The sequence below is a fragment of the Mytilus trossulus genome, chromosome 5 (genome assembly GCF_036588685.1).
Source record: "Mytilus trossulus isolate FHL-02 chromosome 5, PNRI_Mtr1.1.1.hap1, whole genome shotgun sequence".
NCBI lineage: Eukaryota > Metazoa > Mollusca > Bivalvia > Mytilida > Mytilidae > Mytilus > Mytilus trossulus.
In genome coordinates this window covers 69,924,113-69,948,168 of record NC_086377.1, presented here as the reverse complement: position 1 = coordinate 69,948,168, position 24,056 = coordinate 69,924,113, and the positions used below count along the sequence as shown (strand labels likewise).

Below are 24,056 nucleotides of genomic sequence, written 5' to 3'. Positions count from 1 at the left end.
TTATGTACAGGATCAAATAATCTGAAGTTTACGATGTTAAGAGTGATATATTTATTATAAAGTTCTGTGCACTTCAAGCGCAGTTCTTTATATTTTCAAACAAAGGTTTAAGTATGTATTCATAGTATAGTACACAATGATGAATCAAGTGGTTGGAAATTGAAGTTTTCTCAACACGAACGCAATGATCACATAAAACAAACTGTCTGGTGCTTGTACAGATTATTTCATTAGTTCCGGACAACGATATAAAATGTAAAGATTTCCGTTAAATACAAATACAAGTAACATTTGTTAGCATACATATTGTCATATCGTTATTGCCAAATTAGGAGTTTGTTGCTCAAATGGAAATTTTAGTCAAAAGGTAATTTTTAAAGAGTCATTTTGTTTCTAGGTTTAAAAGATACATTTAGCAGTATTATAAGTGATGACAAAAAAATAGAGGGTAAGTAAGTCTTTAATTAACAAAACGTTTAAGATATAGTAAGATATTTTTTTCATTCGTAGCACTTTGTATTGGAATTCTGTGTATTGAGATATTTGACAATATTTGTTTTTATTACAATGAATTTAAAATGAAATAATACACGGATTCTTAAACACTTAAAATATAAAAAATAATGGGAAACTTTGAAATATAACTTATGTTATTGTAAAACGTCGTAGCTATTTTCCTTTGCCAAGGTTAATAACAAATTTAAGATATTTTGTGTTTAAGTTTTGTTTCATTTAAACATCATAAGGTTTAAAATATAATTATCTAGATGCATTACACTAAAGATTCGAACACATATTACATGACGTGTTTAATAAATAGCACGATTTAAACTAAATTGAACAGGTTTTGCGGCATTCTTGCTTTTTGTTAATCAATTGACCTTACAGTATATTGTGCTTGGTCTGGCTTTTATTTGACTTATCCAGGTACAAAAGGTTTCACCAGTTGGTTTGTATTTTCGAAGTAAATATTATGAATTATTTAATTTAGATCCTTCGAGGAACAACTAATATATAACAGACTGCATACGATTAACAGTTTACACTGTTAACAGGGAGAACAAATATGAATAAAAGATACATACATCAATATATATATAATAAAACAAGATTAAAAGAGGGGCAAAAAAGATACCAGAGATTAACCAACACATAGATTGAAAACAAACTGACAGCGCCATGGCTAAAAAAATAAAAGACCAACAGACAAATAATAGTAAACTTTATTTATCATTCTAAGTTATGTCAATTACCACCTTGTAAAAAATAAATAATTAATGCCTAAAAAGGCGCAAGCCAGGGACGACCGTGCAAGGGCTGTATAGCCAGTCAATGTATTTAAAAAACTTCCATTTATTATAGTACACTAGACACAACTTAGAAAGCTAAAACTACGTAACACGAGCCCTATCAAAACTTTAGGGTATTCTAAAGTAAACCGGATGGGTAAACCAAAACTGCTCCGCATGTGGCCATTAGCAACAACAGTATTATTATAATCAGCGCTAAAAGATGTAAACATACAGAAAGGGAAAGAAATGACGAATGTCTGTGGAAAAATATCAAGCGGCTACATTTCCACCTTGAATTTTTGTCTGTGCATAGACAATATTTCTGAGATGAATACTATGTATTTTGTCCTGTTACAGGGAGGTTATTCTTTTTATTGAAGCAATATTTCATAGACAGGTGGTCCTGCATTTCTGTCTTAAGAGGTTTTCAACTTATATTCATGTTAGATATTGACATTGCAATTGACTGATACACACACATTGATATCCAGTTTCAATGAACCTTTGTACCTTGTTAACATGTTTGTAAACAAATTTGTCAATATAGTAATTACAAACTCCTATAAGTAAATTCTGTAATTGTACTTTTTTCGCGGGTATATATGTTCGCCAATTGTGTTTTTTCAGAAAAGTGTTTATATTTTCGCGATTTGTTCTAAAAAAATGTTTTATACTTATAATACTTGCCTCGTGTGTAAATCTGAACTGTATTTAAAGTAAATTCGGAAATAGCAGACGGGTATACTGTATTACAAGCTGGCTGGTTTGTTCGTGCATTTCAGAAAGTAAAAGATGACAGTTTGAAAAGAGGTTGTGTTAAGACCGGTATTGCAGGAGTCGCACTCGGTAAATGACAAACTGTAGTAACTTTGGTAATTTGTAAATAATCTCCGGGTGTATTTCTTTGTGCTTGTTTGATTTTCAAAAATTCTAATTATAATAACAATTTTAGTTGTGCTACTACACACACATCTTTGTAAATCAATCGATAACAACGGCAATAGAAAGTTAGATGGTTCAAGGTAATCTCGAGTCATTACTAGTTTTTTTGTCTTTAAGGTGGTATGGGAGTCTTAAAAAAAAAAGATTATAAAATTTGTGCATGCTTTGCCAAAACGTAGTATCTATTGATTTATGTTCAAAAATATAATAAAAATGATAGGTCACCGTGCATTTTCTCAAGCTACAGGTGGTGACAAAATGACACATTGTGTATGGATTATACAGGAAAAAACACCATTTTGTGATTAGAAACTAAACGAAATGATAGAATTGTAAAATAAATTTGGAGAAGATTGCTTTCAGACAATGCTTTGAGGTAATCAAAAGAAAAGCTAGGGTCACCTTACGTTTTTCCCGGCGAAAATACTAAATAGGAAAATTCCATGTAGAATCCTTCAGAAAATGTACTGTGTTAGAGTTACTTCCATTTAAATTGCTCTTAAAAAAACACTTAATAAACAACCAAAAATAATCACCACTTGTAATTAAACTAATATTTATAATTTATATTCTTAAAAACTGGTTCTTTAAAATGAAAATTCATCTTAAATATATCTGCATTCCTGCATCAAATTTTGCTAACTTGTAAGGAAATATAGACCTCTGTTTTTTTCAATCCAAGATGGCGGAAGATACCAATAACACCTTAATTGGTTTTACTTGACACCTGTTGGTATTAATTTAGTTTGTGTATTAATCGGATTAACAGGGTCGAATACATGTCATGTCATCGATGTAAGGTCAAGTTTACATGCATAGATGAACAGTAAGTTAACAGTTAAAAAGTTGGATTTAGAGTCGGTTGTATTTTTTTCGAGATAATAAACAAACACCGAAACTCGTGAAAAATTGCACCGCGAAAATAAGTACAACTACAGTAAGTGCTTGTCATTATATTACTAATATTTATACAGTAAATTATAAGTACTATAGAACCTATGATAGACAATCTTTAATCTATGATTAGTTTAAACAATATTTTATTCAAATAAACTGAACTGGATTGGACAATACACATAGCCTATGGAAGCCCTCTCCACAAAACAAGGTACAATGTATTACATTCAAACAAAGCAACACATCCACAAACATAATGACAAAACAGAAATAATTGTTTAAAAGACCTCTTAGCTGACTGGAATGATGCTTCAAATAGGTAACTCAGATCAAAAGAGAAATAATAATAATTTTTTTTTTATAGATGAAGTTTATTTTTATATTCTAGGTAATAAACTCCAACATTGATTGAGGTCTCGCATTAAATTGAATGGTCTCCAATCCGCTTTTTAAAATAATAAATTAAATAACAAATTTTTTAAACAATATGTTTGATATCATGTATTTTTTTAATAAATTAATGCACCTGAATAATAACGACAGCGAATAATAACCAAATTGATTCATTATAGAATAATAATAATATAAAAAGAATTTTGAATGTTAATAAGAAGAAGAAAATGGATCTAAGAAATTAAAAATATACAAATTGAACAAATGAATGATATAGCAAATCTATGGTTAATCATTAACAAAGTTTCAATGCAAGTTTGAAACTAGCTTATGTTAAAACAAATATTATTTTATGTTTGAATTGTTATATGTGTACCGAATCAAAATAAAACTTTTGTATTCGAATCAATTTCAGTTATAAATCTAAAAATGAGCAAGCTTCATTTTGCATACTATATCTAATTCTGTTATAACTTGATTACTTATTATTTTATGGACAGTATTGCATAGTGTCCTGAACAAAATTTCATAGTGTTACAGTGTAGTAATAGACATCATTTCAAATTGAAATGTAGTCATGGACAGAATTCCATAGTGAAATATTGTCATGGACAAATTTCATAGTGTCACAGTGTCATAAGAGACATTATTTCAAATTGAAATGTATTCATGAACGGAATTTCATAGTAAAATATTGTCATGCATATTCGTAGCAAAAACTAGACCAGAAGATGGCGAGACAATTTCATGAACAAGGATATTTTCATATTGAAAAATTTGTCTGGACATTATCTCACTATGAACTAGTGTCCTCGAACAGTTTTTCATAGACACAATTGTCCGACGTACAACAATCAATATTATAACATTAACGGTACCAATTTTCCCGCACCAGATGCGCATTTCAACACTAAATGTCTCTTCAGGTCGTGGCCTAAATATTTGAAATCCAAAGCTTATGTAAAAGATGAAGAGCTATATATAATCCAAAAGGTTCAAAGAGTATAGCCAAATACGTGAAAGAAATCAGAGCTTTGCACGAGGGAGATACATTCCCTAATTTATAATAATTTTTAACATTTTGTAATAGTAAATTTTAATAACACAAAAAAATCTGTATTTGCATGCCAGTACCGAAGTATAACAGATGCAATCAAAAGTTGTATTCAACATTTGTAAAATACTTTGACTCCGAAGAGATATTTTATTTCCAGGTTTTCAAGATCTCAAAGAGACAATTGAGAAACAAAAGCCAAGTAAGTACAAAACTTAACAATAAATGGTGACAACTTAAACAATTAAAGTGTGGCCTTAATCAAATATCAATCGATTTCCATTGGCGCATTTAACAGAAATGAATTGTTATTTTTAAACCAAAGAATACAGTATAAATAATACCACAATGGTGATTGTTTGCCAATATTGTCTTCATCCAACGGCCGTAAAACCCTCGCCTAATTTGGACGCAAATTTTAGCTATGCTAGAAGTGTGCGACCAAGTCTGGTCAGAACGCCGACTTTATATAAAATGCATCACAAAGAACTGTGTTGGTATGTTAAATTTATTTTCCTAATCAATATCACCTCATTTTCGAGAGGCAGTCCAATTCGACAATCTTTATTCTGGATAGCTTCTCAAGAAAGACATATACTAGTATATTGTACTATCTTTTTAATTTATTCTTGCGTTTAATACGGATGGAATATTTGCAACTAAACATAATCCAAACAACTAATAAACAAATAGAATAATCTGATTTGTTTTCTTTTCAACCGATCCTAAATTAAAAAGAAATACAAACGTATGCATAAAGTCTGATAAAAAACGTAAGTTGTGAAGAAAAAATAAAAGCTTGTGCCAAATTTGACTCAGAGTATGTATGCCTGGGATGTATAACACATAAGCTTTCAATGACTTTAATATATATCTATTTATTAGTATTACTATTGATTTTGTTATCACTAAATTGAAAGCAAACTAAATTTCATTGTTATATACAAATACACATTCGTCGATTTACAATCTATCGATAACTGCATCTTGCCGTTGCACACCTTATTCTATTTATCTGACTGTTTATGACGTCTTTATCATTATTTCACTGGATATTGGATGTGTCCCGACTGATAATTAAGTCTTAAATGCATGGATTTTTGATAGTTGTTAGTGGCTATTAACTTACTGCCAGTAACTGTGAGTCCTCTCATGGTTTCTCATGCGCAATCAAGCAACATATCCTTATTACTATTCAGCATGTTTAGGTTTCTAAATTGTGTCTTGTAGACTATAACATTGTTGGTCCTTTGGTCTTTTTTAGCATTTCGCCAAGGCAGTAACAGTTCGTATTTGACCTTTGAGATTGCACAGCGCTTCTGTATCTTTCACTCTTCTTTTGTAACACTAGAATATATTAATCTATTTGTTTGCTAATTGTTTTGAAAAAAAAGCACATAAAATTATTCGGAAAATGTCATTTTATTAAAATTTTGATTTTCAGAAATGGATGATTTAGTGAGTATCATATCAACATCAAACCTATATTGTATTGTATGCAACTGAATGTTGATGAGACTGTTATTAAAGTGAGAGGGTTAGCGCTATAGAACCAGGTTTAATCCACCATTTTCTACATTTGAAAATGCCTGTACCAAGTCAGGAATATGACAGTTCTTGTCCATTCGTTTTTGATGCGTTTTGTTTTTTGATTTTGCCATGTGATTATGGACTTTCCAAATTGATTTTCCTCTGAGTTCAGTATTTTTGTGATTTTACTTTTTAAACAAACGAATAAACCTAATTAATTTAACATACAGCTTGATTTTTTGAACATTTCTTATAAATCTTTCATTGTGTTTAAAAATGTTCAATAGTCTTATCAAAAATTGGTCGACCAACTGCCCACACCATAGAAACAAGAAACAAGAAACAAGAAAAAAACGAAAATTAAAAAAAAAAGAAAAAAAAAGAAAAAAAAAAGAAAAAAAAAATGGCTTCTGATAAATATAAAAAAAAATATATTTCTTGTCGATCCTCTGAACCCAAAGACAAAAATATTTATACATCAGTTAGTATTGTTACAACTACAAGTCCGACTTCCCCATAAGTTGTCATTTGAGTCCTTGGCTGACAGACTTGCGCGGATAAGTATTTTAAGTTAAGTTAGGGAAGTTTCCCCACAGGACATAAAGGAAAAAACTTCATGCATTTGGTCCTTATCATCACTTGTTTCCTGAAACTTATGCGTCGGTACTGGTAAGTTTATAGATATATTGATATTTGCATACTGTCACATTCAAATAGGTACTAGTAGATCGTATTGATTTGTTTGCTACATTGTATAATTAATTGATTGAAAGATTGTAAGATTTTTACTGTCAAGATATGCCTATTTTATAATAATTAAGTCATGCCTAGTTAATCTGTTGTTGAGTGGCAAATAGATAACACGAAGTATTAAGGGGGCTCGCGGGTCTAAATCATTTTTTTTATCTAATATAAGATTTCGTTTTTTTTTCTATAAATGAACTTTATCTTATATCTAATAGAAAAATGAAATAAAAAAGAGGGGTCACCGATCATTTACGCTCACAATCTGCCTTCGAAAGAAGCATACATTTTTGTAGAGGTACTTTTTTTCTGTTGAACTAATAGGAGAAAAAAAGATTATATCGAAATAAAAAAAAAACTAATTACAGAAATCGCTTAAATTTTACAATTATTTACCTTATGTATAGCTTATTTGAAAACAATAATAAAAAACATAGGTCACCGATGAGTAAAAAAAGATATTTTAATTTTAATGCCAAAGTATAGCATTTTTTCACCAAAGGGAGATCATTTGGAGCTTTTTCAATGATACAAACGTTTTAAAAGTCATCGGGGCCGAACAGAATCGATTTTTTTTGGTAAATGTTTGTACCATATCATAAAGTAATAACTAATAGTGTAATGAATAGAATTTTTTATGAAAAAACAAACGTTTAATTTTTTTCACTGAAATTTTGTACCCGCGAGCCTCCTCAACTCATGAAATGATTACTAGCCAACCAAGTTATAAGGTAGAGGGCCTGCAAAATACAAGGGGTTAGGTTGTTAAATTTGTCTTCATGAATTTCAGTTGATAATGCATGAATTTACACCGTCGAAGACATATCTCATTTTAAAAATTTGGCCAATGACCCTTTCTGCCAACACATGACCGACGGTCTAAAAATAAAACATAGTGGTTAAAAGCATTTTCTGTTTTGTATATTGTGAAACGATATAAACAGAAAATCCGAAAGGTGAACACATGTTGAGTCTGATATATTTAAAAAAAAAAAAATTAAAATCGACAAAATTATCAATTTCTATTAAAAAATCAGATGGTGCCGATATAGTTAGTAGACAATCACGTTTAATAGGAGTATCATTGCCATCAGGTGAGAAGTTCGAAAACTTCTTATATTTATTTAGCAAGCAATAAGGAAGATAGAGAGAAACTAAAATATTATAAGCAATCAGTAAGACAGGATCAACTTATTTAACATTTAAATGGCTTTCCCGTCTACAATGATTGAGAGTGTCCTTTGTTTGCGCATAAAACAATGTGAGCGACACATGCTAAATCTGGTTACCGATATATATATATATATATCTATTGAAATATCGAGTTAATTCATTGTTAAATCAGAATCTGGTCTCAGGCTTATATTTTCAAAATGAATAAAAGTAAACTAAGTGTTTTTAGTATCAGTAGGTTGACATTATTATTGTTGTCGGTAACTCTTAATGATAATGAACACGATAAAAAATCCAGCCTAATATTTTCAAATTAAATTCTTAAAGAATTTGTGATTTTAATTGCCAAATTAGATAGACATAATATCTATATTTGATATGTGTTTTGATTTTGCTAATTCTTCTAGAAACAATCTTGTCATGATTAAAAACCTGTTAGCATATTTGTTTATAGTACCAGGGTTGTCTGCTTACTTTTTATGTTTGGAATGTTATGTTTCATCAAATGTTATCAGATGCAATGAATAATAGCCTGAGATATTTTGTTTATTGCAGATCAATAATAAAATAGAAGGACAACTTCTAGTTGCTGATGATTTACAGATTGGAATGCAAATTGCATTTGGCCGAATGAAAATTGCAGATAAAAGCTTTATCTATAAACATCATGGGATTGTCATAAACATTGATAAAACCTGCAATAGATTTGAAATTGTTGAATTAAGGGCTACAGAGTCTGCTTTTAATACATGTTTAGCAGTATAATGCAGAAATAGTCGACCTAGCGTTCAAAGAAAAACACTCAAGTTTCATGATGACCTTTTCTACTGTAAATACCAAAAAAATGTCTTTTTCGAGTAAACTTGTTAAGAAGAGGGCTAAAATGATGGTCTTAATTTTTGACAAGTCTGATGTAGAGTATAACTTGACGACATTTAATTGTGAACATTTTGCATGTTACTGTGCAACTGGCTTGGCATACAGTGGACAGACTGAACATGAGAATCTTGAGGCAACGGAATCACATAATAAAACGTAAGCTGTTATTAATTACACTGAATCTGTAAGTGTAACAATACAATACAAAAAAAAGTGTACTCCATTTAACGTTATATTTGATTTTAAACTCATTATGCTGATGGTCTCGACTAACATGTGATTATATTGATCATAGGTGTACCGATGTAATAAAAAAGTACTCCTTTTGACATTCTTACATAGCATGCATAGATTGACCGTGAATTCATTTTATATAATACATATTTTGACATTGCTTGAAACAGTTGAAGGGAAAGACTTTTTTTTTAAATATTTCAAACCATGTGCAGTATCCTACAAGGGTTGATAAGCATCTTTAGTATGCATAAAATCATTAATGTATATAGAACTGATTTATCAAATCTGATAATCTAGGAAGCAGCCTACAACTTTATGTTTAACTTTAACATGGTTGTGTCGAGAACAAAACTATTTACGACAATTAAACTATTACCAGTGAATATACACTCATTGTTATGAAAACCATAATATGGTCAATATTTACATTAAAAGATATAAATTAACAGGGTACAACAAATATGTATTTCTTTTTAAAGGGTATCTGTCAAATTTATTTATGTTTGTTATTACAGACTAGGAATGTATATTGATATACAAATAGAAAAGTATGCTAACAACACACAGGAACCGTAAGTATGAATTACAGAAAAGCATATTTCATATTTATCATTTACAATTTCTGTCATTAAATTAAATCAGCAGAAAACACAAATAAAAAGGTAAAATAAAATATTACCAAACTCTGAGGAAAATAGTCCATAATTTAATGGCAAAATGAAAAGATCAAATATATCGAACGAATGCATCTCAACTGTAATAATATTTACACAGTGCAGACCTTTTCTAGTGTAGTCAGCGGTGGATTTTACATGGCATTATAGCTAGCTTATTCGCTTACTTACATGACAGTCGCAAAAAATCATATTAAATTGACAATTATAGGTGAACAACACAAAATAAACAATGATAATAGGTACACTGTCAGCTCATGCCGGCTTTTTCGTGTGTTTTTTTTTGCATTCCTAATGCATCTTACTTGTTTATAAAATTGTTGCCTTTAAATGTGTTTTATTTTTATTTTCTAGCAGTCTCAGCGGTAAAGTATTAGAAACCATGAAACCAAGAGAAAGATCTTGTGTAGTAATGTAACATATTTGCAATTGTTGTGTGCACGTTTGAAAAGAATAACCTATACTATGATTTTGAGTACTTTTTGTAGTATTAACGAGCATATTCAAGAATAAATACTAGATTGTTGAAGACATTCAGCTTCGAATAAGACAAATCATGAACTTATGATTGTTTTATTTGAAACGTGGTTAAATATTAATATTAAAACAATGTTGTGTTACATGTGCTTTGATCGAATTTCGTCAGACTCTCGAGTAATTAATTTGACCTTATTTTGATCCATATGCATGTAAATTCAATATCATGCGATGAAATAAGAAACGAATAAAATTGAGAATGGAAATGGGGAATGTGTCAAAGAGACAACAACCCGACCAAATAAAAAACAACAGCAGAAGGTCACCAACAGGTCTTCAATGTAACGAGAAATTCCCGCACCCGGAGGCGTCCTTCAGCTGGCTCAAAAACAAATATTTACTAGTCCAGTGATAATGAAAGCTTTATTTATTTAAAGTAAAACAATGTCAACATGGAAATATTACACAACAGACATACCAATACTAACTATATTCTAGAACTATCTTTCCACAGAAAGTGTTAATCTTTTATAAATAAAACGACTGTATTCATAAATATATGAAATGAACCCAAACAGACCAAGCAAATGGTCATTAGCCACCTTCGTTTGTTTTTTATTAATGATTTAATCTAGTTCATATCGATGTTTACTGCCGTATAAAAATATATTATAACTTTTGTCTCCTTCACACAAATTCAAAAAGTACTACCTTATGTATCCAAACAGAATTTTACATCGTTGTTTAAAATGCATACACCCTGAGGCGCACCCCTGATTACACCAAGATAACGAATTCATTTCTGATGAACAATTCCTTTTCTCATTTTGAAACCAGGATGTAAAATTAAAAAATGGTAATGAAAAAATTTACAGCGTAACATTTTTTTAATGTCCATGCTGCTGTGCATTGTGAAATACTTTTTACATAACTTTTTGAGAAAATCAGAAAATGTTTGTGTTCTTTGTGTTTTCCGGAGAATTTTTTTTTGAAATATTTAAAAAAAAATGAAATTTTTGTTTTTTTTATTTTTCTAACATTCTATTTTATTTTTATTTTTTTTCATTTTTTTTCTTTATCTTGGCAAATAAAAAAAAAAAAAATTATTAGCAAAATTTTATTTATCCCAGGATGAACCAGGGTGGGGTGTTATTTCCACCGGGGTAGTTAACCAATCAGATTGCAGTATTTTTGCTGCATAAGAAATAAGAAAGTTTATTTTTTATTTTGCCATTTGATAACGTACTTCCCGTTTCGAATTTTCCTCGGTGTCCGGTACTTTTGTTATTTTACATTTTTGTATGCAACACTGATTATATTGTTATTCTTTGTTCGTCTCATTGGCTTTTCGAGTTGTATTTTGGTATGATGACACCTTTCAACTTTGTTTAAGTAAATCGACCTTGATCACATTATGTTACTGGTATATGAATCGTACCTCCTAATAGTCCCCCAGAGGAACCTTGTTGAGGTGCCAGAGGCTCTGATATTCCTGCGCCAGGACACTACAATTATAACAAACAAGTACATGCAATTTTAGATACTTCTGAAATTACACATGTATATGTGCAGTGATTAACGTATTTTATTGAATGTAATGATACATCGTATATATAAATGTCGATCAACTGAATCATTTCTTAACACTTAAAAATATTGTGGATTTATTATTATTCGGTGGATACCAACTTTCGTGGATTTCGTGGGTACGGGTTAACCACGAAATTTAATGTTTAGCGAATAACAAATTTTCTATAGGCGTTTATGCAGACCTTGGGCAAAACCACGAAATTAAATATCTACGAACATACAAGTTTTCCTTAATCCATGGAAATTGGTACCCACGAAAATAAATGAATCCACAGTAGTGTATATTCTGAAAACAAATTGTATCGATTATTTGATGTCGACAGAACTAAAGTCTGATTGGTTTTTTTCACAAAATATTGACGGGAAAAAAAACATCATGATGTCGTAATGAACGGACATGTTAAGATGAAGAACATGTAGTAAACGCCGATTTACCACTGGCTAAACAGACGTTTACTCGGTTATACATTTGAGATTTTCGTTTTGAACACATTAACGCAATTATAATAAGCACGCGTTAACTTGAGTAAACAAATCAAATTTTTACACGCATTGTTAATGTGTGTGTATGTTACGTTATGCTTCGCCTGCACCTAACTGTACACTAATACAATCAATAATTAAAGTTCAATTCTTCTTGAATAATTGATAAGTCTTTTCTTCCATTCTGTTTTAATTATACTGTCATTAATAAACATATGTTAATGATTGGTTGCTTGGTTGGTTGGTTTCATACGTTGAATAGGGTAAACTAGAACAACCGAGAGAGAAAACGACGAAACCTTTGACCCCGTATTAAACACATGAAACGGAAACAAGCATTGATTGATTAATTGATTGATTGATTAAACGCAAAACGAAAATATAACAACAACCAACGACAACCACATTTTAGGATATTTATGCACATTATTGCTAGGATTTCAAATACTCCGGTGGTCTGATATTGAAATATTGATTTAGTACAATCTAAATTTCACTTTAATAGCTGTGTTTTTTTAGATTTAAAAAGTTTGTGACAAATCTAATAATCGTGAGAAAGATTGAGTTATTCCTCTTTGTTTTTTTTTGGTTTTTTTACAACTTCATATACTTTATTTTACTATAATAGTTGTTAACAAATCTCCTTAATGTTACAACAATGGCATTAAGTTTCTGCCCTGTATGGTTAATTACCAATAAAACCAGGGGATTTTATTGGCAAACTTTTTATAATTTTACATACATGTAGTATTGCGTGTTAGTTACAATTAACAGAGTAATAGCTGTCTACAACATGTACTTTACTTTACAATGAAAAGAAAAACGGAACTTTGACCGTCTTTTGTTTAGCATTTAGTTTTGGATTAATCGAAAGTGAAAGAGCATGGTTTCGATCGGATCAAGAGGTCAGTATAATTGAATTATGGTAGTTTTTAGATAGTGTCTTATCTTTCAAGTACGCTAAACATTGAATAATATACTATATCTGATAATCAAACAAAAAAATAAAAAGCAATTTCGTTAGAAATTTGTCTTCGTTTTATTTCAATGACATTTTTGTGATTCTCAAAAATGTAGGTCAATCAAATATAAATATGACAGCCAGAGAATCAATTTTCTAACATTTTTCTTTGAAATTTTCTCAAAAAGGAATTTTCCGGATGATATAAAATTTGTATATCAATTTCGTTTTTTAGGACTGACATCATATTCACATATTTGGTTCTCTTTTCTGATAAATAAAAACATTTATAAATCACAGAGCAAACAATTGTAATAATATGATTAAGTCGTTGATAATCCACATCTTCAATTGTGTACCCTACTACAAGATTTTGTAGACAAAAAACATGTTGCCCAATATTAAGATACATAAATATTTTGTGTAGTTATGTCCAATAATTTTTTACCCATGTGCATTCAAAGAAAAAATTATTATAGCTATCAGATTTAGAACATAGTTCACAGTTTTCACTATTAACTTCCTTCCAGCGATACAGATTATGGTTAATAGCTAAAATATTATGCAGTAGTTTTCATCTAAACATTTTTAATCTATTATCTTTTAAAAAAAGAAAGGTGAAGGATAAATTTTTCTTATTGAAATATATTTCATTTTCACCTGATAGTTGGTTTTTCCATGAGCAAAAACCTACTGGAAGCTCTTTATTTGACCTGATAATAATATTATAAATTTCTTTAAACTTAATTTTGTCTAGATCGTAATACAATCCATTACTTAACATTTTAATGTCTTGTGTTATGTTGATTTTAGTATGTTTTGATATATTGCTCTTTAATTTTTGGATCCAACTTTTGGGTAAAGCTTTCCGAAGGGAACATATTTCGGCAATCCAATTTTGTTTCTTTTTAAGTTTATCTAATGTTTTATGAGAAATCTCTCCTTTATCATCAATTACATCATTTACAAAAATTATGTTTTCCTTTACCCAATGACTATAATATAAACTTTTACCACCTGTTTTTATATATTGGTTTCCCAAAATAACTTGCTTTCTTATATCTCTATAATTAATATGAGGAAGGCGCTACCTTAAATGCCAGCTTTATACAAAGACAATGTCCTCTATATAGATTGGTTGTTGGTTGTTTAACGTCTAGTGGCAAGTATTTTATGCATGTTCAGAACGAATGTCCTAGGCTACATTAACGATGGGGGATAGGACCTTTATCGGGACTCCGGGATTGGGTGTTTTTAGGTCTGGATTTCAGGATTGACCCTTTCGAGATCCGGGAATTCTTTATTCGAATTTCGAGACATCGGGATTTCGTGTTTTTAAGTCCGGGATTTCGGTATTTCGTTTTTTAAGCCCGGGATTTCGGGATCAGGACCCCTCCTACACCCCCTCCCTAATTAACGTATTGTTTATGTCTAAAATTTAATTATAAGTTCAGATGGATAATGTTTAGGGAACAAACATTGAACTGGAAAAGGCAGAAGGGTTATATTATTTTTCCTGAAAAAAATATTCTGATTCCCAAATTGATGAATAAAAAATCTGGCCAAAAGTCTGTCAGGCATAGGTTAAAAAATATTTTGAATCCAGATCTTCACCAAAAATTATTTTATCTTTCAGATATGCAAAATAAATTTAACTTTTATATATCTCAAAACATAAAAACTTCCCAAACCGCACATGTCAGTCTGTACAGTAACACAGTATTTTTTTTTAGGTGATAATAAGGCCGTATTTGCCAATTTTTTGTGATAAACCATAAAACTAGTGTTACATTTTGACTAAATAATTTTAATTGATAGTACTGAAGGGCTTTGTTAAAAAAAAATCTGACTCGAATACAAAAACATTTGTATTTCAGATCATCTTCAGTTTGGGAGTTCTACATCAATTTCATGTACTAATTCAGAGTCAGTTTTATGTCATTTCTTGCATATATTTTTTGTTACATGTACATGATGTAGCTTTCTTTTCAAGTTTTTATATGAAAGCAAAATAAAATTGAGAATGGAAATGGGAAATACAAGCATGTCAAAAATTTTCTTTCGAGTAAGAAGATGCACTCAATAGGGTGTTTTAAATATTTTATCTGTAATTTGTGTATTTTCCTATGATAATGTCAATATCAGTATCATGATAAAGAAAATATATTTGGTAAGTATATATCCCCAATTGACATGCGCCAGTGCGCTGTAAAAGGATCTTCTTTCCCTTAAATTCCAAAAATTGCATATGATTATTTTTCCCTCACAGAAACATGAATTATTTGGTAAATAAAATACTTATCATTGTTTGAAAGTTTCAGTATTTAAATTTAGTTTAGCTTTTTTGAATGTTTCACTGATTGCATGAAAATTTTAACAGAAAATGTACAAAATATAAAAAAGAAGATGTGGTATGATTGCCAATGAGACAACTATCCACAAAAGACCAAAATGACACAAACATTAACAACTATAGGTAACCATACATTTTATAAAATTGCATTATCTGCAGAATTATTGATAACTTTCCTCACAATATATTCACATGGACATAGAACTAATATATTGTCCATGCTATTCTGATCTGAGTTTTTATTCATACATACATGTATACTGGCATAACTGGTGCTGTTTCAAGTTGTCTTCTTTTTCTGTTTCTCAAGAAGTATTTGTTTAACCTGCTCAGTCACTATAAAGTGTTACAATTCTATTTAGACGCAAAACATAAATAGTGACCAAAAAGATACTGCTTTCACATGAGAGAAAATTTAAACTTTTTGCAGTTCTATTGTCCCATTAAACAAATACAACAGATATTGTGTAACGGGGTATTTTCTGGTCAAATACAACGAAAACTATTCTAGGGTTCTGTTCTTTTAATACACAATATTTAAGACCCTACAACATATAATAACAAATAATAAATATTCACATGACAAGACAGTACATATAACATATGGGCAAAGGGGAATAACTACAATTCATATTTATTCCTTTAGATATCTATATACTGAAATAAGTCCTAAAAGCACTCAAATCTAACTCTTTGGTTAACTTTCCAATACATTATTCATATGTATCTCATAATAATTAATAATTATATACATCTCAAATCTATTAATGAGTTGTCCATTTAATAAATATATTTGTATATAAAGTATACAAATTCTAACCAACATAAAGATATACATAAACTGCAATTCACATAAACAGACAATTACTTGAATAAAACATAGACAGTACAGACATTACAAATATACAACATAGAACACAATGCTTACCATGTATATGGTACAAAGGTCAGTGTACTAGCTGGAATATCACAGTGCTGTGTACATTAAAATCTGAGCACTACTCATTTGACAACTTGACAATTAAGGTATCAATCCATATCCTGAATAAATACAAATATAACATTCATAAGTCCAGTGGCAGGACTATTTCACCAATTAAATAAAATATACAACTGCATCTAAAATATGTAGTTTCAGAGATTTGTATTATTCAAAAACCAAAGTTATCAGTCTTTCACTTTTATTGTAACTTTATAATATTTAAAGTACTAGAATGTTTTATATTAAAATGTTTAATATGACTCTGTGTTTTTATAAAATGATTTAATCTTTTACTCTTTCATACTCCAAATATTCCTCCATTCAATACATACAATCAATCCTTTCACAAAGTATTAAAATGACATACTATTAGTTTGTTAATTAGAAATAAGGTTAATCAACTGACCTGAATATAAGAATATTGAAAATCCAAGAAGTATAATACAAATATCATCAATGTCAGAATTGAATATATCAAGCAGGTAATTTTCACTGCATTCCAATATGTCTGCAGTCTCAATCTACCAGAAACAATGAAAATATATAGAAAGACCTTTGGCCTAAAGATTGACCAATCAAAAGGTCAGAATTTTCCCTCCAAAATGATATGAAAGAAAAGAGGTACACCAAAGGGAAAAGAGAATGATACTAGAACAATAGTGCTAGAATTAGAAACAATGAATAACCAAACTATCAAACTCTCCAATAAAATTAATATCATCAATATCATATTTGATATATCAATCAAATATGACTCTGCCACAATTGTTCTCTGTATATTTTATAGTCACTCAGACCTTTAAATTTCTTCAAAGAGAAATATATCACTCATCAATTAATCTACCAGAGTAAAAGGTGATAATAAGATAATTTCACATGGTGAAATAAAACTTGTAAGATTTTTGCAGGTATTTTTTGTTGAATAGGTGCAATTTGGTTACTAAGTACAATTTTGGTACTTTGATGTTATATCATAAGTGTGTATTGCTAAATAGGTTGAAATATGAACCTGATAGTGATATAGTGATAAAGTACTTGGTAGAGTGAAAATGTTTTGAAAAGGGATAAACTGATGCATAAAATATGCAGGCGACTGCTGCAGCTTGAATTTTAAAGGATGTAGCCCACATTCTTTCAAGTAACATGCCCTGTATATACCTATCATGGTTTATTCTCATGTGTTATCATAATAACTCCATCTTCCCATAAAATCCAATTTTGGACAATATTGAAGCATACAATATATACAGTAGTCACAGTGTTCTCCCCAGAAATTGCATTTAGCATCATGGTTAACAGGGAAATTAGAAATACCATCTTGCTTCTAAAAATTATAGCATCACATCCATAACATACATGTAATCTATAAAAAAATCACTTTAGATAGCATCAAATCCAAAAATATAGCATCACATTACCCTGATGCTAAAAGATCCTGGGGAGAACACTGAGTCAGTTCTAAATGTACTACTCAGACTCAAGTCTCCTTTTATGATTTAACTTAGAGAGAAAAAAAAACAGTTTCCATTTCCTGGGACTGTATAAGGTGTGACATAATCAATGAATGGAAATTTGAAAAGATGTCTTGAGAGTTTGCCATTTAGAAAGTAACGAAATTAGAAGATTGTGAATTATTTGAATGTTTTAACTTTTGATAAGTTTTGAATGAGTCTGTGGCCTACCATAGGATCCAGAGGGAGACACTTTTCTTGAGAAAAAAAAAACGATGATTATATAGGGAATAACTGAAGCATGACTGGAGCGCCCCGTCAGCCCCCCCCTTTTTTTTTATGAAAAATGCTAGATTCGCCATTGACTACATGAATAACCGTGATTACATTAACCTGTATAATTATCACTGTTCCTTGGTTTGGGGAATAATGATATGTGGCAGATGAACATAAGGAGTCATGGTCAACCAGTGCACCGGAGTTTACCCCGCATGCCCGGCATGGCAAATTTGTAAAAAGAAATGCGAAATGTATTGCTTGCAGAGTTTTTTTCTGTGTTTCCATGGCTGGGCGGAACTTTTACGCTAAATTTGTTTTCGTTAACTATGATTTTGTGACTTTTGAATGAAGTACCTGTGATTATTTAGGACATTTGTTTTGACCTCACTCATAATGGAATGTTGAAGCAGACGAAACATGGCGTCAGATGTTGTTGTCATAACTTCGGTAATTTCCGTGGTACAATAAAATTTAAATAAGCTACACAAGTAGCCAAAATTTCTGAATTCTTGTTTTTGCAAACAAATAAAAATTTATGTCGCATTTAACATCGAAATTATTCCGATCTGTCCCGTTTTTTCAAGATCGCGTTAAAACGAGAATTTTGGCAGCCATTAAAAAAAATAATCGTACGAGATTTAACGAGAGTGACGAAACTTTTCAGATGGGTCGTCTAGCAAGAGTTATCGTTCTTTGTCCCAAAACGATGCTTCTACCATAAGTGCCAGCATAGCTGGCATATCAGGTACTTTTGTCTTTCCTCCTCCATTTTTAATCCAACATTTCAAAATTTCAAAGTAAAATGTAGGTAAGTTTTTAAGGTTTTCTAGTGACTTATGAGTATTAAGATTCATTTTGAATATTAAATTATTTTCCCCAAACTCTCTAAAATAAAAAGTAGGTATGATTTTCCAGTTAGCACAAGTTTCATCAGTTAATCTTTTAACCCAATTTATTTTAATAGCCTCAATGTATGCGTCAATATCTGTCATTTTTAGTCCCCCTTCAATATAATCTTTTCTTAACACTGAGCGTTTAACTTTCTCGCTACCACCCTCCCATAAAAAATTAAATAAGAATTTTTTTAAATTGACTAATAATTTCACTGCTTAGATTTATCAATGAAGCAACGTATGTTATATTGGGAATAACTAGTGTATTAATTATAGTTATTTTTCCTATCATACTCAATTTTCTTTTCTTCCAATCATTTAGTATCCTTTCTGATTTTTCAAACTGTCTTTCTATATTTAGTGTTTCACATTCTTTTTTGTTCAGGCCAAAATAAATGCCTATACTTTTCACCTTATCTTTCCAATTGATACTTTCAAATTTGTCTTTGCAGTGTTTTAGTTTACCGAACCATATACCTTCTGTTTTATTTCTATTAAGTTTAAGCCCTGAAAAAGATCCAAAAGTTTCTATCAAATTAAGTGCATTTTTAATTTCATTTTTAGATCTTAGAAAGAGAGTTGTATCATCTGCTAGCTGTGAGATTTTTAGGCTGTGAGTATTTTTATCAATTTTTATTTGTATCCCTTTCAGATCATTATTATCCCTTATCCTACAAGCCAGTATTTCAACTGATAAAACAAACAATAACGCGCTTAAAGGGCATCCTTGTCGAATTCCCAGTTGAATCCCGAAGGTTTCAGAAATACACCCGTTATTTAAAATACATCCTTTTATATCATGGTAAAGTGTTTTGACCCACTTTTGAAAAGACTTATTAAATCCAATTTTTTTAAAAGATTCCAGCATAAAGTCCCATTCGAGTGAATCGAACGCTTTAGAAAAGTCAATAAATAGTATAGCTCCATCAATATTAAAGTTTTCAGCATAATCTATAATATCTTGAATTTGGCGTACGTTGAATCCTATATATCGATTTTTAACATAACCATTTTGATCTCTATGTATAATTAGGAGTAAGATTTTTTTTAGTCTTTGTGCTAAAGTATATGTAATAAGTTTTACATCAGTATTCAATAAAGTAATTGGACGGTAATTATCTAAGGACAAAGGGTCATTTTTTTTTTAAAATCAATGATATTATCCCAATCTTTTGGGTCTCAGATAAAGTTTCATTATCATAACATGTGTTAGAAACATTCAATACAATATGTTTTGAATTTGGCCAAAATTGTCGATAAAACTCAACTGTTAAGCCGTCTTTGCCTGGAGTCTTATTTAGTTTCATATTATAAATAGAAGATGTTAGTTCTTCTGAAGTAAATTTACCATCCACTTGTTTTCTTTCACAAGGAGTTAAAGAATGATCAATGGGGGTATTTTCTATGTATGTCTTTAAAATTTCAGTTTCGGGACATGTACTTTTGTACAGAGATTTATAATACTCTTTACTTACATCTAAAATTTCACTTTGATCAACAGTAACCTCACCGGTTTTGGTCATTAATTTATTAATAGATTTTTTAGCCTGTCTATTTTTTCTAGAGATAAAAAGTACTTAGTATTTTTTTCTCCTTCCTTTACCCATTTTATTCTTGATCTAACTTGGACTCCTTTGGCTTTAAAAGAGTATATCTCTTCTAAATCTTTTTCTAATTTTTTTTTTTATTAAAAAGTTCATTATTTTGCCTATCAGGTAATTTGTCTAATCTTTCATTTAAAAGATTTAGTTTGTTTTCCATTATTAAAATATTATTTTTCCTTTCTCTGGCTTTTGATTTACAGTATTGGATAGTAGACTCCCTTATGTCAGTTTTTAGCAGGTCCCACTGATTTAGGACATTTGTAAGATTAAAATTTTGCTCATACTTTTCAATTAACTTATTTATTAGTTTATTGTACTGAGTATCAGTCAATATACTGTTATTCATTTTAAAATATCCTTTACCCCGATTATTTGCATAAATGTATAATACAAGCGAAATAGCCAAGTGGTCTGTGAATGAAATTTGTGCAGGACTGATATCAGCAGATACAGTACTTAGGCGTGCTTGTGTGCATATTATAAAGAAGTCTATTCTACTAGCTTTATTTGTAGAATTTTTTCTTTTCCATGTGAATTGTTTTTTATCTTTATTTAATTGTCTCCAAATGTCTATCAATTTACATGTTTTAATTAATTGTTTTAAACCATTGACTGGCTTTTTTAACTTTTTATGTAATTTATTGTTCTTTGTATCTAAAGCTGAGAGTAGATCATTCATATTTCCCCCTACTATTAGATCACCAAGAGTGTGTTCTTCCATTAATTTACTTATTTTTTTATAAAATTGGTTTCATGCATGAACTTCATTAGGTGCATACAAGTTGACTAAGGTAAAAATCGTATCTTGAATTTCAATATTAATTATAATAATTCTCCCTTCTTTATCACAAAATTCATTAATTAATTTAAAGTCTAGTGATTTATTAATAAAGTAAGAAACTCCCCTTGAATTTGTTGTGCCTAGGCTGTGAAGATGTTTGCCATGGAATTCATTGTTAATTTGCTTTATCATATCTTTTGACAAGTGAGTTTCTTGTGCCATTAAAATGTCGCATTTCTGCTGTTGAAACCAAGAGAATAATCTAAAGCGCTTTTCCTTTCTCGCTAAACCTTGACAATAAAGTGAGCAAATGTGGAATTTTTTTATTTTCATTATAGTATTAAAGAAGTTTAATTGTTGATCTCTTAAACAATTTATTTAAATCTAGCAAAATATATAAACCTGTTCTATGTATCGTGACCCAGATAAACATGTAGTTATTTTTAGACCTATAAATAGCACAGGTAAAGTTAATTTCTATTTTTAGTTTCATTACTGACTTTCCGAAAACGTCTTGTATTTTGTAAACATTAGCATTGTCATTTACTGTAATTTTGATAGCGCGAGTGGTTCTTTTGTATTTACAACTTTTATATTCTTTTACAGATATGGAATTAATCGTGTCACAGAATGTTGTTAGCCAAATGAATTTACTAGAAGTGCTTAATTCTGGAAATATGTGCACAACGAAGAAGTGCGTGATATCTAAGTTCAAGAACAGTTGGATATTTTTGGCTGTTTCTTTAATGTTTATAAAAAATAGAAATATGTTCATATCCTGAAGAAAAGAACATCGGAAGATTGTCATTTACCGAAACTGTACTTTTATACTTCAAGACTGGCTGTTTTTTACTTGATTCCAAGAATATATTATGGCAAAGGATTAAAGTGTGCCTATGAATACTGCATTTCGTTAATTTAGTGCTCCAACCAATTAAGCAATTTTCATTTGTTTTAAATGTGCATAGAACAATATTTTTTATCCAAGCAGATTTACCACCTTTATATTCATAGTCTATACATTTTTCATTTACAAATAATTTCATATATGCTGTATTTACTACATTTTTAAATAAACAACTATTCTGATATTTCTCTTTTGAATGTATGCTATCTACAATATAGACATCACATTCACAAATTACAATTTTGTTCACTTGATAAACACAGTCTATAGATATAGGAAGATGTGGTGTGAGTGCCAATGAGACAACTCTCCATCCAAATAACAATTTAAAAATTAAACCATTATAGGTTAAAGTACGGCCTTCAACACGGAGCCTTGGCTCACACCGAACAACAAGCTATAAAGGGCCCCAAAATTACTAGTATGTTTATAATACAAAGTAAACAAAGAAATATATACAATATATACAATTTAAAACACATGAAGATTTGTAGTTGATAGTTATAATTAGGATGAGCTTAGGATTTAGTTTTTTTCACAGGTTCTTCTCTCTTGTGAAGCTCATCAGTAGGAGTACTTGCGGTTTGTTTAGTACGTGTTTTTTCTCTTCATTGGTTTTATTTGATGGAGTTCTAAAGGTTTCTGCTAGGAAGCGTTCCATGCTCGGCTGATCTTTATTTGAATTTTGTTTGTCCTTTTTAATTTTTGCTCGTTTGTTATTCCTCTTTGTACTGAATATGGTATCAACTTTGTGATATTTGTTGATAAATTGGAAAAACTCATGTTATTGGCATATATTTGCGAGAGGAAACAGTATACGACGTTAGGTTAACGGGTCAGCAAACGGCTTACCTTGGTATGAATTAAATGATTCGTGTACGAGTATAATTGGACTAGTATTTTATGTTTGTTTTCCTTTGAGTTTTTTTTTTTGCGCCAATGGCAATCTGACAAATCGCATTTCCAAAGTATTCCTCTGAGTTTGATTTCATGTTGTTTTATTACATCCCTAATTTGCTCATTTTTGAAAGCCAATTGGTGGTAGTTATAATTTATGTCATTCTAGTCGCTTGGATTTTGTTCGTTCATATTTTCTAATTTGCAGTTTTACCAAATCTCGTTATTAGTAAATGTTTAAATTGCTTGAACTAGATAAAAGACTTTGTAAAATTTGTTTCTTTATGTTGGGAATGTACGTTATTGCCAGTATTGTTATTTTTAAATCAATAGCATGTTTAAAGCCACACGTGTATTTGCCAAATACAGATTTTTTTAGACGACTATATAGTATGGCTTTGCGCATTGTTGAAGGCCGTACGGTGAGTTATAAATGTTAATTTCTAGGTCATTTGATCGGCGTTAGAGAGTTGTCTTATCGAGAATCGTACCACATCTTTTTATATAAAAGGTAAATAATTACATGTAGGAAATTCTTTATTTATGCTTAAATAATTTCTGCCATTTGGTCTCTTGTAGTAAG

At 30.1% G+C, this 24,056-nt stretch overlaps 1 long non-coding RNA gene across 1 annotated transcript; it reads left to right on the top strand.

Moving 5' to 3' along the window:
* The first annotated feature begins 13,183 nt into the window (after positions 1–13,183).
* LOC134719846 (uncharacterized) lies at positions 13,184–22,754 on the top strand. Its single transcript, XR_010107723.1, has 3 exons — positions 13,184–13,270; positions 19,849–19,897; positions 22,276–22,754. It is a non-coding gene; the product is annotated as an uncharacterized LOC134719846 (long non-coding RNA).
* Positions 22,755–24,056: the final 1,302 nt, after the last annotated feature.